The sequence below is a fragment of the Tamandua tetradactyla genome, chromosome 16 (assembly GCF_023851605.1).
Source record: "Tamandua tetradactyla isolate mTamTet1 chromosome 16, mTamTet1.pri, whole genome shotgun sequence".
In the NCBI taxonomy this organism is placed as follows: domain Eukaryota; kingdom Metazoa; phylum Chordata; class Mammalia; order Pilosa; family Myrmecophagidae; genus Tamandua; species Tamandua tetradactyla.
Window position 1 is genome coordinate 79,921,502 of NC_135342.1, and position 24,347 is coordinate 79,945,848.

The window sequence follows — 24,347 nt, forward strand, 5'->3', positions numbered from 1 at the left end:
CTGCCAGAATCACCTCCCAAATAAACTGCCCATGTTCAAATCCTGGTCTGGGGTCTGCTCCTGGGGAGACCCAAACTAAGATGGGGGCCCTCCTCACCTGTGGTTAAATGTTCTGAGCATCTGCCCTGGGCTGCAGTTCCAAGTGTTCCCGGGGAGAGGGGAGATACGCCTGGGAAGGGCTGGGAAGGTTTCAGCAGGTAGGAGACCAGCCAGGATGCCGCTGAAGGGGTGGGGAGTGCCGTGGTTGGGGGCACCCACCCCAGGCCCCTCACGAGGCCCTGCCCTTTGCACTTGGTGGCCACTGGAATTAGTGAAGGCAGAGGGTCCCTTGTCAGGGGACAGCTGTGGCTGAGCTCTGGCTGCCCCTGGCAGACGGGTCATTAGATCCCTTGTATCCCAGGAGCTCCGTGTGCAAAATGAGGTGGTCCCTACTCCCGGGGTCCTGGGGAGTGGGCAGTGTGTGCTGTCGTTGGGGCCGGTGTCCGTGGTGGCAGCGGGGCAGGGCGGGTCCAGCCCACTGGGCGGCTCTGAGTCAACCCCAGTGAGGAGCATATGTTCCCCGCGTCCCCAGGCCCCCGAGCTGCTGGCCCAGGCTGTAATGTTGAGCTGTCATTGGGTGCCCTCGGGCTGATTTTCTCACCGCTAAAATGGCCCCCACACCCCACACAGTGTCCGTAAGTGACCCAAACAAGGAGCAGTTTTAAGTCAGGCCAAGTTCTTTCGGGGCCGCCTGCTAATGGTGGCGTGTCGTCCTCCTCGCGGCGTGGGCGGACGCGGTGCCCTGTATCTCGGGAGGTGGCACGGGGCTGACGTCAGCTGCGAACTGGCGGGCAAAGCATGCAACAGGCCCTTGGCTCCTCCACCTCTGTCCTCTCCTCTGCTGCCCTGACCTTTAGGCAGATGCCCGAGGGGTGGGGTGAGGCCTCGAGCCAGCTCTGCACCGCCAATCCTCAGGGAACATGTGATGAAAGTGCTGGAAAGTGGGCGTGTGACCTGAGGCTTATGATCAGTGCCAGTGGAGGTGCAGCGGGAGTCGTTCTAGAATCTTCCAGATGGAGTCGTGTCACAACAGGGCTGCCGGGGGGTGGCCAGGGGCTCTGGGCCTCATCGGGTGCCTAGCCAGCTGCAGCCTAATCCAGATCGATTATTTCCACCCTTCCCTATGGCTCCGGCTGGGGTGGGGTGGGGTGGGCAGTGAGCATGGGGCCGGTGGCTCACTTCGTGGGGCTCCCCGTAGGCACCCCATTGGAGACCCGCTGGATGTGGGTGCCACTTCGCAGAGGCGCGAGCTGCAGCTCGGGAAGGTGAGCCGTTGACCCAGGACGCAGAGATCCCAAGGGGCTTCGAACGCTGGCAGAGTTACTCTAAACTTCCATGTGATCTTCTAAAGGCCTGTCTCGGGGGTGCCTCGTACCCTCTCCTTTCAGTTTTTGGTTCCCATTCTTTATTCACCTTCCTCCAAGTCCTTTTCACAAATAGTAGACAGCTGGCAAAATGTCGTTGCGCTGAGTCGATATTGATGGAAGCACCAAGCAGAGTGTCTGGCAAACATAAGGTGCTTCATAAGTGCGTGTTGAGTCAGCAGGGAAGCCTCTCCTCCCATTGCCCCTCAGCTCACGCCATCCAGGCTGACGGTGGCCACAGCCTGCTGCCGCCGTCCCCCGGCTGACTCACTCCCCTTGTGGGTTGTTCTCCTTTTAAAAAAATTACGGGTTCTCAGCTGGGTAATAACAGGCTCCAAGTTTTCAGCGAGCATCTGTCTGGGAAACTTTAAATAAGACACAGGGAGAACGAGTCGGGGCCGGGGATGCCAATTCGCTGTGGTTCCCGGGGCGGAGGCTTGCGGGGAGGACGGGGTGGGAGGCAGCAGGGGCGGCTGTGGCTCTACCCCAAGCAGGCTCTGGCCCGTCACCCAGGAGGGGCAGTGGGCGGGTGGCCTTGGAACAGGGTGGCTTGGCAGATGTGTCGCTTGAGGGCTCTTGGGTGTTTCCTCTTTTTCTCACCCAGAATGCAGCCTGGTGGCTTCCTCTCAGCCAGGGGCCTAAGGGAGGGGACCCCCAAGTCACCACCACTGAATCCAAGAGCTCCCAAAACTGGGCTGGGGGGCAAGGCTGTGATGCAGCCCTTCTGACCTGCATGTTGCAGTGTGTCACCCCTGCGCTCGGAGCCACCTCGGTTCCCCACCCACTCAGAGTCAACTCAAGGTCTCTCCTGGGGTCTGAGTTTTCTTGGGCTGCTGTTTAAAGGACGGTGGACTGGGCACCTTAGAACAACAGGAGTTTCTCCTCTTGCCATCTGGGAAGCCAGAATCCAGGTGTGGGCAAGGCTGTGCTCCCACGGGAGGTGCGAGGGGGCTCCTTCCCAGCCCCTCCAGCGGCTGGGAACCTCCTGGCAGTCCTTGGATTAGGGCCCATCCTAAATTCAGGGTTATTTAATCCCGGTCTTTCATAAGGACACCTGCAAGAACCCTACTGCCAAATAAGGCTGTCTGCTGAGGCTCCGGGCTGGCATGAAGTTTGGGGAGACACGATTCAACCCAGTACAGGTGGCCGACCACGAGGGGATCAGCCCCCTTTCCAGCTCCCAGCTCCTTCCCACCCGCTCTCCTTGACTGCCCCTGGCACACGGACCTCCTTGCTGCTCTTGGTGACATGGTTGTGCCTCAGGGCCTTTGCACCTGCGCTCCTCCTGCCCGGCGCTCCCAAGCTCTCCTGCTTCCTTCAGGATTCTCCTCACGTGGCTCCCGTGGCTCCCAGTCTGCTTCAGAGGGTGTCCTTCATGGCATTGCCAGCTTCACACTGCGTCTTCCTTTCGCTGCTACCCCCTTAGAAGTCCTGAGGACCACCCTGCCGGCCTTGTACCCAGCAGCTTCCCCAGCTCCTGGCACGGCTCCTAGCTTGTAGCAGGTGTTCAGCTCACATCTGGGGCCAGGTGCCCGGCACGCAGCCCAGGTGTGCAGATGCTGTGGAAGCCGAGGGCGGCTTCCTCAGCAGAGGGGCTCTAGGGGCCGCGGGACTGGGGGCGCACAGAGCTCAGCACCCACTCCCTCCCCTCTTCTGCAGAGCGACTCTGCTTGTGTCTATATTATTATCATTGTTGTTTGATTTGTCTGAAAGGTGGGGGGAAGTGCTGCTGCTCAGAGCCAACTGAAAGACCCTATTTCACAGATGAGGACCCCGAGGCCCCGAGAGGGACAGGGACATGCCCAAGGTGGGCCCAGGCCTGGAGCCCGCCTCTCTGGCCACCAGACTGTGTCCGTCTGCCGGGGTCTGGCCTTGGCTCCTCCCTCACCGGGAAGGCTCCTGGGCTCTGCCCCCTGCCATCTGTGGGCCAGCAGCTCCTGAGCACAGCCTCGGTTCCACGTTCACCCCTACCTCAGTTCTGGCCGGGCTCGGTACCACCCTGTGCGTGGATGCAGGAAACAGAGCATCCTCTGCCATCCCTAGCAGTCGGTTTCCTGGGAATAGGACCCCCCACACAGGGCAGGGGGCAGCCCACCCAGAGTGGCAGAGGACTCCCAGGGCCTTCTGGAAACATTGCAACCAGCCCCACTGTTTGTACTTCCAAACCCTATTGCAAAGAAAAATAAATACACAAACCTAATCAGAGGTGAGCTTGCAACAGGCAGCCACTAAACGGCTGTTTCTGGTTTCTGTTGCAGTCGTGCCAACGGCTACCATTTGGGGGGATCTGCTGGGGTTCAGGTGCGGCTGCAGGGTTCCAAGGATGCCATTCCCCACCCTCGACCATGCTGTGCCAGGAGGGTCATTGTCCCCATGTCACATCTGCAGAAACCAAGGCTCAGATGGTCCGTGGGTCACTGCTGGTGAGTGACACCCCCCCCCCCCAGGCATCTGAGCCTGGGTCTGGCCGAGGTGAAAGCTTCTTCCCACTGTGTCACTCAGACTCCCAAAACAGCTGGGGGAAAGGGAGCACAAAACAGGCAATCATTGTCCATCGCGCTGAGCCTCTGTGGTTCCCAGTGGAGCCATGGCGATGCAGCTGAACCCCCACATTCAGGTGGGCCCAGAGCTCCAGGGCCACAGGTTCCAAACCAAGCACAGGTCACATGGCTTGACAAGGCATTTCTGTGCTATTTCCGAGTGGGAGATGCGGTCTGGGAGACGGCATTCAGTGCCAAAGCCTCGGCATTTCTAGAACCTTCCAGTGGCTAGAGACCATGGGATGGTGGGAGGCAGATCCCTGTCCACTCCAGGTGCCCTTAGAAGGGGAGACAGATTGGTGTCAGGGGCATTGGCAAGACCAGAGCTGGAAAGTTAAGTTCTCGGGAGACCGTCACGTTGAGCGGAATCTAAAGGGAGAGAGGTTTTCCCGAGTGGGGAATTCAGGGAGGGAGTTTGGCTTCATGGCAGCTCTGCTCAGGAACGTGTGGCAGGTGGGAAGGGCAGGTCTGGAGGCTTAGGGGGAAGGCAGCATGAGGGCCGTCCTGCAATGGCAGGAACCTCCTTTCCCCACCACAGGCTTTTGGTTGTAGGAACCTGCTAGAAAGGTGGGACGAGACACCCCTCACCCCTGCATCCCATCCCTCAACTTTCTGCCAGGTTGAGCAGGCCCAGAGGTCTTGGAAGGTGAATGGGTGTAGAGAGGCTAGGCCGTCTTGCCCAGGGCTACAGCTTCCTAGTCCAATATGGCCTTGACCCCAAGTCTGTCCTGAGTCTAGAAGCATTTCCTGTGGATAGCCCCCTTGTGCCATCCAGGTCCCTTTTCACCTTTTATTTAAAACACTTGACCACATGAGTTCTCACCTCACACTACCTAGTGGGGTGGCTAAAATATAAGAGACAATAACAAGTGTTGGCGAGAACGTAGAGAAAGCAGAACCTTTCTATATTGGGGCAGTTGCCGTGGAAAACAGTCTGGTAGTTCATCAAAAGATTAACTGTGGCATTGTCATATGATCCAGAAATTCCATTCCTGGTTGAGGAGGTGATGGTTACACAACTCAGTGGCTATACTGAACATCACTGAGTTGTACAGTCTAAACTGGTGAAGTTTGTGGTATGTGAACTCAAACAAATAAACAAATGGCAAGAATGTGCTTTGTCTCTTTATGTCCCAGGCTGCTTTTGATCAATACTGTCCTCCCCAGTTGTCCCTCTGTCATGATCATGAGTTTCAAACCAAAAATTAGGTTTTGTGATCTGACAAAGGATATTTTAAAATCAATTTCAAAAAATACATTCACATTAAAAATTTTACAGGGGCAGAAAAACAGCCTGACAGTTTACTCTTAATGGTGTTGTTTCTTGGAAAGGATGTACTTCCCTGGAATCAGGGCCCACCTGGCTTTTACCTCTGGGAGAGGAGCATTCAGGCCTGATGGTTGATGGCAAGGACTCTGGAGCCATCAACCTGGCTGTGTGACCTCAAGCTAGTTACTTAACCTCTCTGTACCTCAGTTTTCACATCTGTAAAAGGGGGGTGATCGCTGTTAGAGTGAAATGCATTCAGGGCTTACGGCTGTGCCTGGCACTCAGGAAGCACTTGCTCCTGAGTTCTACTTCGTGCACAGGACAAAGCTGGTCATCAGAGGGTAATTACAGGTGCCTGGTGTCTGTGAAAGGCTGTGGAGTCCCAATCAGGAGAAGACTTGCTCCCTGCCTGGAAACATTTTCCCGTCATCTATTGCTGTGTAATACTCCACCCCAAATTCAGCAGCATCAAACACCACTCATGTATTTTGCTCACTGATCTGCAATTTGGGGAGGAGGGGGTGACCTGCAGGGAGACTGGTTTCTGCTCCACGTGGCGCCAGCTGGGCAGTTCCACTGGGGCCAGAGGATCCTCTTCTAAGATGGTGCCTTTGTAAGGCTGGCAAGTCAGTGCCAGCTGTCAGCTGGACTCTCAGCCAGACAAAGGCCTTAGACCTCGGTTCGTCTCCATGTCAGCTTCTCCGCATGCATGGCTCAGGCTCCCTCCCCATTGGGGAGGATACAACCAGATGATTCTGAAAGAGCATGGGGTGGGGAATACTGTGGAGGCCATTTCTGGAAGACACGGTCTGCCATGTCCTATGCCGGTGGCATAGGGTTAGGGCTGGAAGGGCTTGCATTGGCTGCTTGCCCCCACCCCATTTCACAGAAGAGGAAAACTGAGGCTCCAGGGCACAGTGAACCCCAGAGTGATGCTCCACTCATTTTGGTTATTAGAGACAATGACAGGTCTGTCCTACTGGATATCACGTCCTGAGGGAAGGGCCGAGTCCCCTTTAACTTTGTCCTTCTCCCCCCCAAGTCTGGTCCTGATCCATGACCATACCGGCACCCAGTGCCATGGCCACGTTGACCTCCAGATCAACTTCAGGCCTCCCACAGTGACCTCACTGTGTTGCATGCAGCAGGCGCTCAATGAATGCTTGACTGTCTGCCCATTGGCGACCTATGCCGGGGAGCTCCGGTCCTGCCGGGCCAGGGCAGGCAAGAGGACAATGGGGCACGTGGGCAGCTGGGCCTGGCAGCACACACTTCCTCTCCGGCCTGTCTGGGTCCATGCTATGGGAGGGGATCCCCGCTGCCCACCGCCCCCGGGGTGGGAGGCCTAGCTGGGCCTGGGGGGTGGGGGCAGCTTCCTGAGCCTCTGTCAAGGCGCATCCACGGCTGGCTGCGGGAAGAGCCGCCTGGGTCTGACAAAGGCCCAGCGGGGGCTGGAAGGAGGCCCAACAAAGGAAGCCAGAGGAGGCCTTTCCTCTCCCACCTAAAGGCTCCCAGTACCTCCCATAAGCGCTGCCCGGTGGCGGCTGCTCAGAGGGGCAGAGGAGGTGGGGGCAGCACCGAATGGGGTGGGAGGCACTTCCGCCTGCCTCCAGCAACCCAGAGGCAGATCTGCTGATGTAAGAGAAAAAAAAATACATATTCTGGAATCAGCCTCCTCTGCACAGGTCCTCTCTGGGCCTGGCGGCGTGTGTGCTGCGGGGCGGGATTGGAGAGCAGGGAAGGGGCCCAGCCTCGCCTGTCATCTGAGGCTCCCCCCGCCCCTGCGGCTGGCTGTCCCTTCAGGGGGCCCAGCTCCCCTCCGGACCCTTCCACAGTTACTAGGATGGAGGGAGGTGGAGGTCACCCAGGCCTCCTGCCCAGACCCGCCGGCTGCAGGGGGGGCCTTGTCTGGAGGCTCGAGCCCTCTGGGGGAGGGGTACAGAGGCAGCTGGTGGCGACTGCATGGGGCCTGTTGCCACCTCCTCCTGGTGGGGTCAGAGCCTAGGGGACGCTGCTGCTGTATGGTCGCATCGACCCTGTGCCCTGCTCCCCCCACAGCCCCAGGAGAAGGAACCCATTCCCTGGCGTGAAAATCAGATGCACCCTCCATTGCATCCCACAGCCACCCTGCCTGCCCCTTGGCCTTCTTGTCTGCAAAATGGGGTTCACACTTCCTGCCTGGCAGGATTGTTGTATGCAATTGATCCAGGGGGTGCCTACAGCGCCCCCCGTCCAGGCTCACAGGCCTCAGGCCTCTCAAGAGCGTGGGCAGCACTGTGGGGCAGACAAGGTCACCGCGGCACGGCTGGCAGCAAGTGGGAGCCAGGCAAACACCAGCCAAGCAGCCCTCCTGGCTTGGGGCGCCGGGTGACCTGCAGGATGTGTCCTGATTTGGTTGCACGCTGCTCCCTGGGCCGCCACCGAGAGGGCTGCCACCCCGTAACGAGCCCTGGGGCGCGTTGGGGCTGGGAGGGGCGGGAGCAGGTCCCCTCTGCCTGGGCTCATTAAGCAGACGGGTCATAAGGGACGAGCAGAGCTGCCTGCCCAGTCCTCGGGTTCGGTTATTAAAGGCTCCATGCAAAGTAAACAGCAGGCGCTTCCTTTCAAAGCCACACCTGCTAATTAGCGGGCAAGGAACTCATTAAAACAGTGACTCCAGGGACTGCCTGGGAAGAAGGGAGGGGAGGAGGCTTGGGGGAGGGCCCAGGGAGGGTATTGCTCCCCAGCAGAGGGCAGGGCGGCTTGGCATCGGGGTACGGCCAGGGCACTCAGGGTCAGCCCCTCCCTCCGAGAGCTTCGCCCCCAGCCTGCACCTGTGGCCCTTGTAGCTCTCGCGTCTTTGCTTCCTCCTGTATTTTATCGCCCCAGCAAATGCCACCTGCCTGCCCCTGGAAGGGGCTTTTCCGAGTCTCAGGGGTGGCACATTGGGGTCTGCGTGTGCCTGGAAACAGTGAGGCGTGGGAACCAACAGGGCAAAGCAGTGCTCAGGAGGGCTGGACACTGGTCCCTGTGACGTCCAGCCCAGGAACCTGTCACCTCGTGTGGCAAAAGGGATTTGGCGGGTGTGATTAAGTTCCAGGTTTTGGGGTGGAGAGTTATCCCCTACTGTCGAGATGGAGCTGGTGAAATCCCAGAAATCTCTGTAAGAGGCAAGAGGAGACGTGATGGGGAATCAGGAGATGACATCAGAAGCAAGAGGTGGGAGAGGTCCGAGGAAGGGGCCGGAAGCCAGGGATGCAGGCAGCTGTGGAATCTGGAAGAGGCCAGGAAACCAGTTCTTCCCCAAACCCTCCAGAAGGAACAGCCTTGCCGACACCTGGGCCTTAGCCGGGGAGACCGATTTCGGGCTCCTGGCCTCCAGAACTCTCAGAAAGTAAATGAGTGTGTGTTGTTTTAACTGCTAAGCGTGTGATCATTTTGCTATAGCAGCAACAGGAGACGTACTGGGTGACCCTGCCCCAGCCGGCCTTTGTCCTGGAGCCTGGGGGTGGGGGGACGAGGGAACAGGGAGCAGCCCACTGGTGGGTGAGGGTCTTGGAACTTCGAGAGCAGGGACACTGGCTATGCAGGGGCTTCCTCTCAGGTTTGAAATATTTCATAATTAAATATTTCCTGAGTGACACCTGGCTGAATCCCAAATTCCGTTCCCCCTCAAGGATCCCTGCTGCCCCTCTTTGGCAAGTATCAGTGGCCGGACATGAGCTCCCTGGGGGCTGGGGCTAGCTTTTCACGTCTTCCAACATTGCCCTCCTCCTGTTGTCACCCTGGGACCTGGCCCAGGCCTTTGGAAAGTCTGAGAAGTTGCTGGGCTCTGCTCTGGTGGGGGCAGCAGCCAGCCCTGGTGGAGCCCGGGGCACGCTTTTCCAACCATGATGTCATCCAGAGGACCAGAGTTAGGGAGACTGAGTTCCCACCCTGCTGCCCCGCTCTCTGCTGTGTGACCTTGGGTGAGATGCTAAACCTCTCTGCGCTCAGGTTCCCATGTGGAATATGGGGAAATGCTCCCGGCCTGTTCAGCTCCTGTGAGGATGTGAGGCCCCAGCCCAGGGCCTGGCACAGAAAGTGTGGGGCGTGGGGCCTCCTCATGGGATGCTGGGAACAGAGAATGAGCTTGGCCAGCCCTGGAACCTCCGGATGAAGGGTGTGCCCACCTGAGTCACTTTTTATGGTGGTGCTGGGTGGGAGGATGCGTCCTGCCTTGACATGGAAATCTGGAGGCCGAGGAGCCGTGGGGCCTCCCCAGCTCAGCTGCCATCCCCAGGCTCCGGGCGTCAGCGAGGACCGTGTGGGGACAGTGGGAAGCCCCAGGCTCTCAGTCGGTCACAGCCGCCCAGGGAAGCAGCTACTGAGACACCACCTAGGGGGTAGGGGGACTTTGCTGTGCTGCCTCCCAGCCGTGGGTGCGGGCGCTCGGGTGTGCAGGCCTGCAGGTCACGCCTCTCTTCACCGCCGTGTAGTGTCAGTAAGAAGGCATGTGGAGAACGAACAACCCGTACTTTATACTTCTTAACTCATGGGTCCTTTCGGGAACCCTACAAAATAAACACCAGTGACGTCCCCACTTTCCAGCTGGGATAGCAGAAGTTCAGAGAGGGCAAGTGACTTGCCCCAGGTCACACAGCAGTGAAGCCCCAGAGTTGGGATTCATGGCCTCCAGAGCAGCAGTTTACTGAGGCAAAGCCCCTACCCTGCCCTGTCCCCTGCCCTTCTACCCTTCCCTCCCTCACCTGGCCACGATGGAGACACGTGGGCTGTGTGTGTCCTTTGGAGTGAGCCTACCTACTTCCTAACGTGTGGTTTCTCCTGCACTGCCTTTAGTTGTGTTTGCACTGCCTGGAAGGCCCAGCTCTGCTCCCGGCCTGCGCCTTGCTCTGAGACCCACCCTCTCCCGACCCCCATCTCCTCTTTCCAGGTGGTAATTCGTTGGCCAACCTTCATGGGGGTCACAGGACGCGGGGGTGCACTGCGAGCTGGGAGGCATGCCCCTCCCCACTCCGCTCCCTGGCATCTCTGCCCTGCCGTCTCCATGGTGCTCCCCAGGCTGCAATGGATGCACAGGTTGAAGTGCAGATTCCCAGGCAGCAGGTCCGGGGTCGCCAGCACGCCCACTCAGCTCCTGTCTCCACCCTCAGCTGTTTGTCCTCCGAGGCCACCAGCACTGTCCCCGCTGGTGACCGAGTCTTGGCCTGCGTCCCCTTTGACCCTCTTTGAAGACCCGCCTTTGGTCGGGGTCCCACCAGAGGGGAGGCAGGTGTGGAGGGACTGGTGGCAGGGAGCTGGCCTCTGTGACGGTGGGAGCTGGTCAGTGGGTCCGAAACTCCGAGGAAAGGGCGGGCTGGGGCTGCTGAGCTGGCCGGGTCCCTGCTTCTCCAGGAGGCCTCCACCCCACTCTGCCGGTCTTCCGACCCGCCAAGGCCCGCCCAGACCTTCTAGAACAAGCTCCGTAAAGGCAAGCGAGAATGGACTTTACCCACATCTACAGAACACCTTCACAGCAGCAGCGAGACGAGGGCTGCTCCTGTGTTTTAAACTTTTTATTGTTGTATCGTCTGTACAGCTCAGAGTTTCCCATTTTACCACTCTCAAGTGTGCACTTCGGGTTGGATAATCCCTCGTCGTGGGGGGCCCTGCGCATTGTAGGCTGTTGAGCAGTACCCCCCGGCCTTGAGCCCTGAAATTCCACCAGCCATACCCTCCAGGCCTGCGGACGCGACTCCGCATGTCTCCAGACATTACCAGGTGTCCCCTGGGGGCAAAACCACCCCAGGTTGGGAGCTGCTGTGCCCACCCAGCCGAGGCTGGTCAACCCTGGCGCCGCCCTCCTCCAGACCGTCTTCTCCCTGCTAGGTTTGGGGCCTCTGCCTGGCCTGAGCGTTCAGGTCCTTTTCTGACCCCATCTGCTCCTTGGGGCTTTTCTGTAGCTGACCAAGGCGTTTCCTTGCCCGGCAATGATGAAATGACAGCTCTTATGCATTCTAAGCCCCTCCTTGGCTCACCAGGGCTGACGATTTAAATGTGGCCTCTTTGGGACTCTACCACAGATCTGTGTGACCCTGGGAAAGTTGCTTTGGATTTAAATGTGGCCTCTTGGGACTGTACCACAGAGCTGTGTGACCCTGGGAAAGTTGCTTTGCCTCTCTGGTCTCAGGGTCATTGTCAGGGAAATGGAATCACAGTTGTCCTCACCTCGCAGTGTTGTTGGAGGGTCAAATGAGCTGCCCCTGGAACATGGCCAGATGGGCAGAAGGGCCCCGGGCCCCAGGCCCCAAGAGCACACCTGGGCTGGTGGCTCCCTGCTGTGAAAAACTCCTTCCTTCTGAGCTTTCCCTTCCCTGGACTCCCTTTCCCCTTGTCCCTCAGAATCCTGCTTACACTGAAGGCTGAGCCCATGAAACCTTCGGGGAGCATCCCTCCACTTCCCACCCCTTCCTCCCAACTCTTGCAGCACAAGTTTCACGCTGGCATCCCGACCAGAGGGTGAGCCCTGAGTTCCCTGCAGGGGCCCTGGGAGGGCGTGGGGCAGGCGGCTTGAACTGGGGGGTTGTGACCTCCTCACATGGGGAATCTGTGACCTCATGGAGCAGCCCCCCACCTCTGCTCCACTCCCTCGCTTCCTCCACCCCGACCTCCCCTTGCAGCCCACCCGGGGCCGGCTTGCTGAACAGCCCCGGGGGCGCGGCCTCGCAGAACAGAGGCGGCCAGGTTTCCAAGGCAGGCAGGTAGGCTCCAGCGCATTAAATAAACCAGCCCTTTGATCTGGCAAAGGTGAGTAATTAGCGAGGAGCCGGTGGGTTGGCACCTGGCAGCGGGCAGCTGTCCGGGCGCCGTGGGAGGCTCAGGCTGCACAGGGAGCGGCTCCAGGGCACGGGCTGGGGTGCCGCGGGGACAGGGACGGTCACGGCATGGGGCCAGGGCCTGGCTCCTCTCGCTGACCCACCCAGCTGGGGTACTTTGTCGCACCTGCCCCCCTGGGCCTCCGTCTCCTCATCTGTAAATTGGGGCGCTTAGCCTCTTGCTCAGGGGCCAGCGTGAGAGGCCGTGTGCTGGCGCTGGTGATGCAGGCAGTGCAGGGAGGACACACGGCGCTCAGCCGGGGCCATGCTGGCCAGCGGGCAGCTCCGGGCCCTCAGGGAAAGGCGAGAGACCTCTCGGTCCTGCTCCAAGGCTCTTCCCACGCCCACCGATCTCATTTCCTGCCCTTCCGCAGCCCCCTGAAGCCTCTGGTGGCCCCCTTATTTTCTGTGAGGGATGTATCTGTCCTCAGCGCCCCCGCCTTATTTCTGTGGAGGGTGTATCCGTCCTCAGCACCCCTGCCTTGCTTCTATGAGGGGTGCATCTTCCTGCATTCCCCCTTGGTGAGCTTCGGTGCCAAGGGAGGCTTGAGTGGAGTCTTAGTCTTCCCTTAACCCTTCGCCCCCCACCCCTAGGTGCCCTGGATCATTGAGTGTGATGTCTGACCCACGTTTGTGATGCCAGCCCCTCTCGAAGGCAGGTGCGTTCACCTTCGGGGACAGAGGGGCTCCCAGCACTGCTGTCAGTGTCAGCAATGACGAGAGCAGCGACAGTTACAGCATCAGCCATGGGGAAGAGGGGAGGACAGGAAGAGAAAGGAGGCCCGTTCCCTTACTGTTGGGAAGACCGAGGCCCGAGGTGCGCCCGTGCCTTCCCCACGGTCCCCAGGAAGCTGGCGGCTGACCTGGGCCTGCGCACCTGAAGACCTGCTCACCCTGGGGACCCCATAAAGAGCCCCCCCAGAACGCTCGTTGGTGGGCCTGGATAAGGGGGTCTCGCTCCCTGCCGGGGCTGCACGAGGACGTGAGCTGGGACCTCTCAGGGCTGCCTGGGCCCGGGCACAGGCTGGGGGTCCTTCCTGAGATGCTGCTGAGTCCCCCAGCCTTGTCGAGGACCTGGTTGCAGCTCTATGGAATCCCAGACGCGGCCACCCAAGGGGATGATTTGGTAGCGTCAGGCCTCATTGCTTTAATAAGCTTCCATTAACCCTTCTCCTGCTGCGAGCAGCTCCGGTGGTGTTTCAGGATTGGCCTTTGGGGGGATGGGGGATGGGGAGCCTTCGTTCTTCCTTCCTTCATGCATTCAACAAACGATTGTTGGGCCTGGCTAGGGGCCAAAGAGTTGGCAAGGGTCCGCCCGAGGAGCCTCGTCTGATCATGAGCTTTGCAGACGGAGCTTGGCACGCAGGGCTGGGGCCCTGCTCAGGACCGGACCCACCACAGCCTCGGGGAGCCCGGCTGGACCAAAGCAGCCGCTTCAACACTCTCAGCTGCAATCTACCTGCCAGAGACATTTGCATCGTAGCCCAACATGCACATGTGCACACATGCACACACGTGTGTGCACTGTACACACTCATGGGCTCATACACATGCACACATGTCTACCTCCATGTGCAGTGTACACGTCTGCACACGTGCAGGCCCAGTGTACCCACATGTGCGTGCAGGTACACCTGCGTGCACACACACACACACACACTTGTACACACGCTTTCACGCATTCATGTTCAGACCTGCACCACCCGTGTGTCCAAGGGGATGGGGACAGAGTGCAGGCAGAGGCTCACGCCCACCCTGGCTGTAACTCCAGCACCCAAGGGGGAGTGGGCAGTCTGGGGTGCCCACCCAAGCTCTGCCCACGCTGCCCCTTGGCTTCGGGAGGAGCGAGCTGGGAAGGGATCACCTAGGCCCCGGGGGCAGCTTGGGGCATCCAAGCAGGAGCTTCAGGTCCCAGGAACCAGGCTGGGCTCAGAGTGGCCTGTGCCACCCTCCACCCCCACCCACCCCACACAGATCCCTGCCCTCGGGGGTGGGAGCACGGTGGGAGAGCCAGAGTGGGGCCTTCTGAACGCAGGGTCCGGGACAGAGTCTGGCCGCAGGCCATGCCAGCACCTGATACCTGAAGCAGAAACTTCCAAAATGAGGCTTTTCCTCCTCACAGCACATTTCAAGGTTCTTTATTCTTCTCTGTTTAAAAATTGCTGATGGCAGCGCTGCACATTGATCTCGGGTGGGACACATTCCAAGGTCTAAGAAACAGGGGCCAGGTGACATTTCAGCTTCTCCCACCTCTGAGACTCAGTGATTCGGCAAACATCCCTGAGCTTTAAATCATCTTTGGAATGAGACAGGGAGTAAACAAACAAAGCCGGCCCTTTCCGCTCCCTCTCCACCCCCAGCTTCTCTCACGCTGTTAGGCGTCACGCGGCCCCTTTGTCTGCACCTCTTTGGGTTGTTGTGGGTTTTTTCCTTCTTTGCAGTGATCAAAAGCAAACCCAGCCTCAGAGTAACGAGCTGGAAAATGAACACTGGACAGGGCTGTTGCCTCCCTTGGGGCCTCCTGCTTCCAGGTCCCGCTTCCCTCTCCCTTAGGGACTTGGGCTAGGGCTGGCTCAGCCTTATCCCCCCGCTCTCCATCACCCACCACCCACCCATTTTGTGCTCAGGAAAACTGTGTCTCCTCCCTCTAGGGCTTTCCCCTTTGGGGCCCCAGACTTGGCTTCGTCCTCTTTTTGTGCCAATTGCTCAACCTTCTCTGTAATTTGGGGGGTACCCACGTGCCCTCCTAACTTTCCAGCCTACTCTGAGGGGCAGTTTTGTTATGAGGTCAGTAGTGTAGGCTGAGGATGGCAGCACCTAGATGCAGAGTTGGCTGTGTACGGCCCGGGGCTGGCTTGGCCCTCAGGGCCTCAGTCTCCTCATCTCTAAAATGGGTGTGTTGTGGCAGAGCCCGTCTCATCAGAATGCGTGGAGGGTCAGGCGAGTTCATGTGGGCCAGGTGTTTGGACAGGGTGTGGCATGTAGTGGTGGCCAAATAAATAAAACGAGGTTAAGTAAACATTTCCTGGGTTTGCCATTGGAAGAGATAAAATCAGCAGGCATGGACTGAATGGCTTCTGGAGGCCTGACGTGCTCTGTATCCATGTGTGTCTCGTGTTGTGTTTTCCCATGAGGTAGGCCCTGTCAGTGTGACCCTTTTACAGAAGAGAGAGCTGGGGTCCAGAGAGGTTTGGTAACTTCCCGGTGGCCACACAGCAGGGTGTTGGAGTCAGAGCCTAGAGCACACGGGTTTTCACACATGCTAGCTGCCGTCAGCCTCCTCATCTCTCTCGTTGCTGTTGTTTGAAAATTAAATGAGATGCTATGTGCCAAGTCGGGCCTGGCATGCAGCGGGGTGACTTGTCGTGTTAGCTTCGTCAGTGTGACGGTCAGCGGGTAGTCGGGTGGGGCTGCTGCTGGACACCGGTGTCCCCTGGGTTGGGGTCTGGCCAGGTCTGACGCAGGGGCCTGCAATGGGCAGAGCCTGTGCCGTGAGGCTGGTGAGACCTGATCACAGAAGGAGCTGCCACACGTGCCGGTGCCACGTGGTAATTCTCGTGCTATTTTGCGTGAGCACAAATTGATGCCTCCCCCCCCCCCCCCCCCGATGATGTGTTCTGGAGTCTCCGTGCGTGCTGACACCAAGCCAGCTGGCCTGCAATTTCCAGCGTGGGAGGTCGTCCCTGTTGTGAAAGGGGCACATTCGTCTCTGCCTGGGCCCCGTGGTCTGCCTGATCCAGCCGTGACTGCCCTGAGCAAGTGGCCGGTACAGCTGACTGGGCCCTGGCGGGACTGCCTGACGTGCTGGGCCCTTTCTAGAGGCTTCTTCTTTTTATTTTCCACTTTTGCCTTTCCCCTTTCCCCCTCAACTGGGATTTGCTCAGTAATTCCCACCAGGCCTTTGCAGGGAAGACAGCAGTGTAAAGCCACTCACAAAGCTCTGCTTTCCCGTGTTTCTTCCATTAGCAGATTTATTTCCCTGGATATAGGGGTGTGTGTGTGTGTGTGTGTGTGTGTGTGTGTGTGTGTGTGTGTGTGTGTGTGTAGGAGAGAGAGAATGAGAGATTCTTTCTGCCCTTCCCTTTTTAAAAAAAATTTCTAAAAAGCAGCCTTAAAACCCTTTGCAGGGCAGTGCAGTGGTGGCTCAGGGGAAGAATTCTCACCTGCCATGCCAGAGACCTGGGTTCGATTCCCAGAGCCTGCCCATGCCAAAAACAAAAATAAAAACTAAAAACAAACAAATAAAAACCCTAAGCAGGCCAGACCCTTAGATTCCTGAGTCGTGCTCTACGCATGAGGCTGGTCCTTGTGTTCTCCTTGGCTGTGGGCCCCGGTGTGCAAGGCGCTGTGCCCTGTCCCCTCCAGACGGGAAGGGATGCTTCGGGGGAGCTGGACCCACCCAGCTCCCCGTGGAATCCTCAGCTCCTGGGACACTCTGGGGTTCGGGACCAGGTGCCCGACATATTTTTAAGTGAAATACCAATTTTGTGTGGAACCTGCCCTCTCCTCCCGCACGCTCTGCACAGCTCTGTGCTCCGATGGGGTGAGGGGCTGGCAGACGGGTCCTGTGACTTCTCCAGCTCCGCAGGTCAGGCGGTCCGCAGACGGAGACAGAGCGTACGGGTCGTTTACGAATGAGCGCTCGGGTTCGGGACGGCTCGGATGCGATTCCACGCAGCACAGACCCAGCTTGGGTTCAGGGCCCCAGGGAAGGCTCTTCCTGCATTCTGGCAGGTAAGGCGCTCACCTGGGTGCTGGGCCCAAATCAGACGTGCCAGGTGGGTAAGGGGGTGGCACCAGGGCTGGGTGAGTGGGTTCAAACCCCCGGGCCATCCCTGGCTTTTAGGCCTCGCCAGGGCTTCCATCCCCAAGGCATGTCGATGACAGCGTCGCGTCCACGGGCCATATCAGAAATTGAATGAATTATAGAGCAGAGCCCAGAGCAGCCGCTGGATGTGTGTGTTTATTGCGGTTTCCTTGTCGTATTTCTCACCTGTCAGCGGGACTGAACACCTTCCTGGCTGCTGGGTGCCTTCGCTGCCCGGTGCGAGAATGGAAGGGGATCCTGTGGGGAGCTGGGTGGGCCCGGCCCCCCCGGAGCTGCCCTTCCCGTCTGGAGGGGCACAGGGCACAGCGCCTCACACACCGGGGCCCACAGCCAAGGAGAACACAAGGCCCAGCCTCATGCGTAGAGCACAATTCAAGAATCTAAGGGTCTAACCTACAAAGGGTTTTAAGACTAATTTTTTAAAAAGAGGGAAGACCAGAAAAAAGCATCTTTGGGGCTTCTGTGATGCCCACTTCTCACCCGTGCTCTTCGATTCTGCAGTCACAGTTGGAAACCTGCGCCAGAGGCTGCTGGTGGGAGGTCCCTTTGCGATTGGCCCGGCCAGCTCTGAGTCCAGGCCTCGCCTCCCGCGGTGGCCCCTGACCCTGCAGGCTGCCCCGACGTGCCTCACTCCCCTGCAGGCCGTGGCATCTGGAGGACACCAGGGGGGCTCCTGGCGCTGTCCCACTGCAGTGATGGCCGGACAGGCAGGGGCAGCCGCATCCGTGGGGCCCACGGGCACCCATTGAGCTGGGCCATCTCTGTGTCCACGAGCCTGTGACGGGAACCTGGCCCAGCACTAATGCACGCCATCCTCGGTACACCCCAATGCGTGTTTTTAAAGGGTATAATTTCTATCAACTTCAATTAGAGCTATTTTTATTTTTGTCACCCTGAAGAATTTCCCTGTGGTTAAGCTGCCATTTTTCACCATAATACCCCTGGCAAGGGCTGGAGGGAAAAATGAATAGTCTGGTGATCACTTAGCTAATGCACTGTCAGGGCTTGATAAACTGACCGCGCTCGTGAGACGGCCGGGTCCTTCTGCATTAGCTGTGTCGGACTCACCTGCAGTGGCTGAGACCCCTGAGGGCAAGTGCAGGGTCAAGCCAAGCCCCTTGGAGCCCAGGGCAGGGGCCTCGGCGTCCCCATTGGGCTGCCCATGAGGGGTCGGGTCTTGCAGTAATTTGAGGCGTGGCTTGGCGAGCATTTGCTGCCTCCCAGCTGTGTGGCCTCCAGCGGGTTGCTAAACATCTCTGAGCCCCACCTGAACAGGAAGCACTCGGAAAGGGCCAGCTGATAACCAGCCCTCCATCTGCCCAGCCTGGGACCTAGAGGAGGTGATGGGTTCAGAATGTTTGTGACATGCCTCGGTGTCTCCAATCCCTGGGGCTGCCGTAGCAACCACGGACTGGGTGTGTTAAAAATCAGACATTTATTTTCCTGCAGCTCCGAGCGAAGGTCCAACGTCTGAAAGTGTTGGGGCGGGTGGGGGTGGGGGGCACGCTTTGTAGGGATAAACCTGTTCACCGTCTCGCTTCTGGCGTCCGTGGTTTCTGACAGTCCATAGCGTTCTCTGCTTCAATTGTCACACAGCCAGCTTGTCACTTCAGCTGTCACTTTGTCTGTCTGTCTGTTTTTACATTTTTAAATGGTTGCCCCCAAAAGAGCAAGAGTGCTCGCTTCAGCAGCACATATACTAAAATTCGAAGATACAGAGAAGATTAGCACGGCTCCTGTGCAAGGATGACATGCAAATTCGTGAAGTGTTTCATATTTTTTTAAAAAAGTAATAATTTGCGAGATGTGAAAATCGTATGAAATAAAGTTTTGTTTGAACACAGCCGCGTGTGTTCATTTCCATATTGCCGATGGCTGCTTAAAGCTGAGCTGAAAACCTCGACCGTCTGGCCCATTTCGGGGAAGGTTTGCTGAATGTGCTCCCCCTCTTTGTGCTTGTTCCTTCTGCCTCACCCTCCCGAGACTCCCGGGGGCAGGCGGAAGGGGTGCCCCGTGCCCTGCGCTGCTGGAAGGGGACCTCGGCGGGATGGACTCTGTTCCTTTCTTCCACTGGGCCTCAGTTTCCCTGTCTGGAGAATGGGTCTGGCACCATCCCTGGCAGCCTACCTACAGAGACTTGTGAGGCTCCAGGAGCTGGGTTGGAGCCAGCACTTGGCACGTTGTCTAGGGGAAACTGCCGGACTGACGCTGTCCCCTTTGGGTGGCTGCAGCACACTGGCCCCCTGCCAGCCTTGAAGCAAGGGATGGAAACCTTCGTTTCCTTTTACCCAGTCCTGGACCACGTGTCCATTTGTGTTTCCAAGCCTGGAGCTCCTCTCTCTCCAGCCCTTAGAGGTGGGGGAACCTGGGGGCCCTCAGCCTGGGGAGCATGTGGTGCACCCCCAGCTGTGCCACCTCTGCCCACAGCAGCAACCCGCCCCCCAGGGTTGCCGGCCCACCCCCTGGGCGCCGCAGCCGGAGCCCCCCTAATTGCTGCCACAGATGTGGCAGTCACCAGCCTCTGCGCCATCCGCCATGTCGCGGGTGCTTAATTAGCCCCTGATTACTCATTTACTGGGTGCTGTGTGTATTCCATAGCTAATAACTTTCCAATTACGCCTGGTATCTGCCGCCCAGGCAGTCACCCTGCAGTTGCCTGCGGGCTGGGGCAGTCGTCAGCACCCGTGTCCCTGACCCGAAGCTTTAGTGTCCCTCATAGGGTACTCACTGCCCCCTGCTTGCCTCTCTGCGGAGATGGTAGGGAACGAAGGGGAGGGAAACCCTGTACTGCAGCCTTTGAGAGTGCCAACTTGCGGCATGGAACAAGAGACTCTCACCAGTGTGGGTTGAGCAAAACGTCTTGCTGGGTGGGCTTTGGGGTGGGCCGGGAAGGCAAGGAGGCGGGGTTTCCCTGCGTCAGGGGCAGCCCTGGCCCGTGGCCTCTTCTGTGGAATAGCGCCAGCTCTGACCTTGTGTCCCCAGCGTGTGGCCGGCCTAGGAAGCACCCCTTGGCTGTGCCCACCAATCTCACACCGGCCAAGGCCTTCCCTGGTGAGACAGGGAGCTTCCCTCCTCTCCTTGGCCTCTTGCTGGGGCGAAGGGAAGGAGTGTGTGCCTTTGGTGCCATGGGGACTGGCATCTCCTCTTCCCTCTCCCTGTCACGTCATCCTGGTGGCCTGGGGCTCTCCCTGGCACCTGCCTTGCTCTGGAGATAAATCAGACGAGCAGTCTGTCCACCAGCCTCCCCCCACTGCCACCTACCAATGGCATAAGCCTGCATGCCAGAGTACACAGCCAGGCTGCTGCAGGGGCTCGTGAGTAAGTACAGGAATCGGGTGCAGCCTGCATTTAGTGAGTGCCTGCTGTATACTAGGGGCCGTGTGGGAAGTAGCTTCTTTACAAAGAGTGCACCATCGGTCTGGGTTCTTTGCATTGACTTTCATGAGCTGGGCGACTCTGGGCAGCTGACTTGACTTCTCTGTGCCTCAGCTTTCCCTCTGCAGTGGGAGTTAAATTTGTTGGCACTCAGCTGGCATGAGCGTGGGGCAGCTGCCGATCTTGGGCAGGTCTTACTAGCCCCACTGCTCAGAGGCGCAGGCCCAGGCTCTGGGCGGCCCTGCCTTTTTTTTTTTTTTAATTAATTAAAGCAAAAAAAAGAAATTAACACAACATTTAGAAATCATTTTATTCTACATATGCAATCAGTAATTCTTAACATCATCACATAGATGCATGATCATCATTTCTTAGTACATTTGCATCGATTTAGGAAAAGAACTAGCAAAACAACAGAAAAAGATATAGAATGTTAATATAGAGAAAAAAATAAAAATAATAATAATACTAAAAAAAAAGACACAAACAAACAAACAAAAAAAAACCTATAGCTCAGATGCAGCTTCATTCAGTGTTTTAACATGATTACTTTACAATTAGGTATTATTGTGCTGTCCATTTTTGAGTTTTTGTATCTAGTCCTGTTGCACAGTCTGTATCCCTTCAGCTCCAATTACCCATTATCTTACCCTGTTTCTAACTCCTGCTGGACTCTGTTACCGATGACATATTCCAAGTTTATTCTCGAATGTCGGTTCGCATCAGTGGGACCATACAGTATTTGTCCTTTAGTTTTTGGCTAGACTCACTCAGCATAGTGTTCTCTAGGTTCATCCATGTTATTACATGCTTCATAAGTTTATTCTGTCTTAAAGCTGCATAATATTCCATCGTATGTATATACCACAGTTTGTTTAGCCACTCGTCTGTTGATGGACATTTTGGCTGTTTCCATCTCTTTGCAATTGTAAATAACGCTGCTATAAACATTGGTGTGCAAATGTCCGTTTGTGTCTTTGCCCTTAAGTCCTTTGAGTAGATACCTAGCAATGGTATTGCTGGGTCGTATGGCAATTCTATATTCAGTTTTTTGAGGAACCGCCAAACTGCCTTCCACAGTGGTTGCACCATTTGACATTCCCACCAACAGTGGATAAGTGTGCCTCTTTCTCTGCATCTTCTCCAGCACTTGTCATTTTCTGTTTTGTTGATAATGGCCATTCTGGTGGGTGTCAGATGATATCTCATTGTGGTTTTGATTTGCATTTCTCTAATGGCCAGGGACATTGAGCATCTCTTCATGTGCCTTTTGGCCATTTGTATTTCCTCTTCTGAGAGGTGTCTGTTCAAGTCTTTTTCCCATTTTGTAATTGGGTTGGCTGTCTTTTTGTTGTTGAGTTGGACAATCTCTTTATAAATTCTGGATACTAGACCTTTATCTGATATGTCGTTTCCAAATATTGTCTCCCATTGTGTAGGCTGTCTTTCTACTTTCTTGATGAAGTTCTTTGATGCACAAAAGTGTTTAATTTTGAGGAGCTCCCATTTATTTATTTCCTTCTTCAGTGCTCTTGCTTTAGGTTTAAGGTCCATAAAACCACCTCCAATTGTAAGTTTCATAAGATATCTCCCTACATTTTCCTCTAAACTGTTTTATGGTCTTAGACCTAATGTTTAGATCTTTGATCCATTTTGAGTTAACTTTTGTATAGGGTGTGAGATACGGGTCTTCTTTCATTCTTTTGCATATGGATTTCCAGTTCTCTAGGCACCATTTATTGAAGAGACTGTTCTGTCCCAGGTGAGTTGGCTTGACTGCCTTATCAAAGACCAAATGTCCATAGATGAGAGGGTCTATATCTGAGCACTCTATTCGATTCCATTGGTCGATATATCTATCTTTATGCCAATACCATGCTGTTTTGACCACTGTGGCTTCATAATATGCCTTAAAGTCAGGCAGCGCGAGACCTCCAGCTTCGTTTTTTCTCCTCAAGATGTTTTTAGCAATTCGGGGCACCCTGCCCTTCCAGATAAATTTGCTTATTGGTTTTTCTATTTCTGAAAAATAAGTTGTTGGGGTTTTGATTGATATTGCATTGAATCTGTAAATCAATTTAGGTAGGATTGACATCTTAACTATGTTTAGTCTTCCAGTCCATGAACACGGTATGCCCTTCCATCTATTTAGGTTTTCTGTGATTTCTTTTAACAGTTTTTTGTAGTTTTCTTTGTATAGATTTTTTGTCTCTTTAGTTAAATTTATTCCTAGGTATTTTATTCTTTTAGTTGCAATTGTAAATGGGATTCATTTCTTGATTTCCCCCTCAGCTTGTTCATTACTAGTGTATAGAAATGCTACAGATTTTTGAATGTTGATCTTGTAACCTGCTACTTTGCTGTACTCATTTATTAGCTCTAGTAGTTTTGTTGTGGATTTTTCCGGGTTTTTGACGTATAGTATCATATCGTCTGCAAACAGTGATAGTTTTACTTCTTCCTTTCCAATTTTGATGCCTTGTGTTTCTTTTTCTTGTCTAATTACTCTGGCTAGAACCTCCAACACAATGTTGAATAATAGTGGTGATAATGGACATCCTTGTCTTGTTCCTGATCTTAGGGGGAAAGTTTTCAATTTTTTCCCATTGAGGATGATATTAGCTGTGGGTTTTTCATATATTCCCTCTATCATTTTAAGGAGGTTCCCTTGTATTCCTATCCTTTGAAGTGTTTTTAACAGGAAAGGATGTTGAATCTTGTCAAATGCCTTCTCTGCATCAATTGAGATGATCGTGTGATTTTTCTGCTTTGATTTGTTGATATGGTGTATTACATTAATTGATTTTCTTATGTTGAACCATCCTTGCATACCTGGGATGAATCCTACTTGGTCATGATGTATAATTCTTTTAATGTGTTGTTGGATTCGATTTGCTAGAATTTTATTGAGGATTTTTGCATCTATATTCATTAGAGAGATTGGTCTGTAGTTTTCTTTTTTTGTAATATCTTTGCCTGGTTTTGGTATGAGGGTGATGTTGGCTTCATAGAATGAATTAGGTAGCTTTCCCTCCACTTTGATTTTTTTGAAGAGTTTGAGGAGAGTTGGTACTAATTCTTTCTGGAATGTTTGATAGAATTCACATGTGAAGCCGTCTGGTCCTGGACTTTTCTTTTTAGGAAGCTTTTGAATGACTAATTCAATCTCTTTACTTGTGATTGGTTTGTTGAGGTCATCTATGTCTTCTTGAGTCAAAGTTGGTTGTTCATGTCTTTCCAGGAACCCGTCCATTTCATCTAAATTGTTGTATTTATTAGCGTAAAGTTGTTCATAGTATCCTGTTATTACCTCCTTTATTTCTGTAAGGTCAGTGGTTATGTCTCCTCTTCCATTTCTGATCTTATTTATTTGCATCCTCTCTCTTCTTCTTTTTGTCAGTCTTGCTAAGGGCCCATCAATCTTATTGATTTTCTCATAGAACCAACTTCTGGTCTTATTGATTTTCTCTATTGTTTTCATGTTTTCAATTTCATTTATTTCTGCTCTAATCTTTGTTATTTCTTTCCTTTTGCTTGCCTAGGGTTTAGTTTGCTGTTCTTTCTCCAGTTCTTCCAAGTAGACAGTTAATTCCTGAATTTTTGCCTTTTCTTCTTTTCTGATATAGGCATTTAGGGCAATAAATTTCCCTCTTAGCACTGCCTTTGCTGCGTCCCATAGGTTTTGATATGTTGTGTTTTCGTTTTCATTCGCCTCGAGGTATTTACTAATTTCTCTTGCAATTTCTTCTTTGACCCACTCGTTGTTTAAGAGTGTGTTGTTGAACCTCCACGTATTTGTGAATTTTCTGGCACTCCGCCTATTATTGATTTCCAACTTCATTCCTTTATGATCCGAGAAAGTGTTGTGTATGATTTCAATCTTTTAAAATTTGTTAAGACTTGCTTTGTGACCCAGAATATGGTCTATCTTTGAGAATGATCCATGAGCACTTGAGAAAAAGGTGTATCCTGCTGTTGTGGGATGTAATGTCCTATAAATGTCTGTTAAGTCTAGCTCATTTATAGTAATATTCAGATTCTCTATTTCTTTATTGATCCTCTGTCTAGATGTTCTGTCCATTGGTGAGAGTGGTGAAT

The 24,347-nt window shown here is 55.0% G+C and overlaps 1 protein-coding gene and 1 non-coding gene across 4 annotated transcripts in view; both read left to right on the forward strand.

The window, feature by feature from the left end:
* Positions 1-24,347, forward strand: part of GSE1 (Gse1 coiled-coil protein) — a 399,288-nt gene that overhangs the window by 120,902 nt on the left and 254,039 nt on the right. The window lies entirely within an intron of this gene.
* LOC143660420 (U6 spliceosomal RNA) lies at positions 18,550-18,655 on the forward strand. Its single transcript, XR_013164026.1, has one exon. It is a non-coding gene; the product is annotated as a U6 spliceosomal RNA (small nuclear RNA).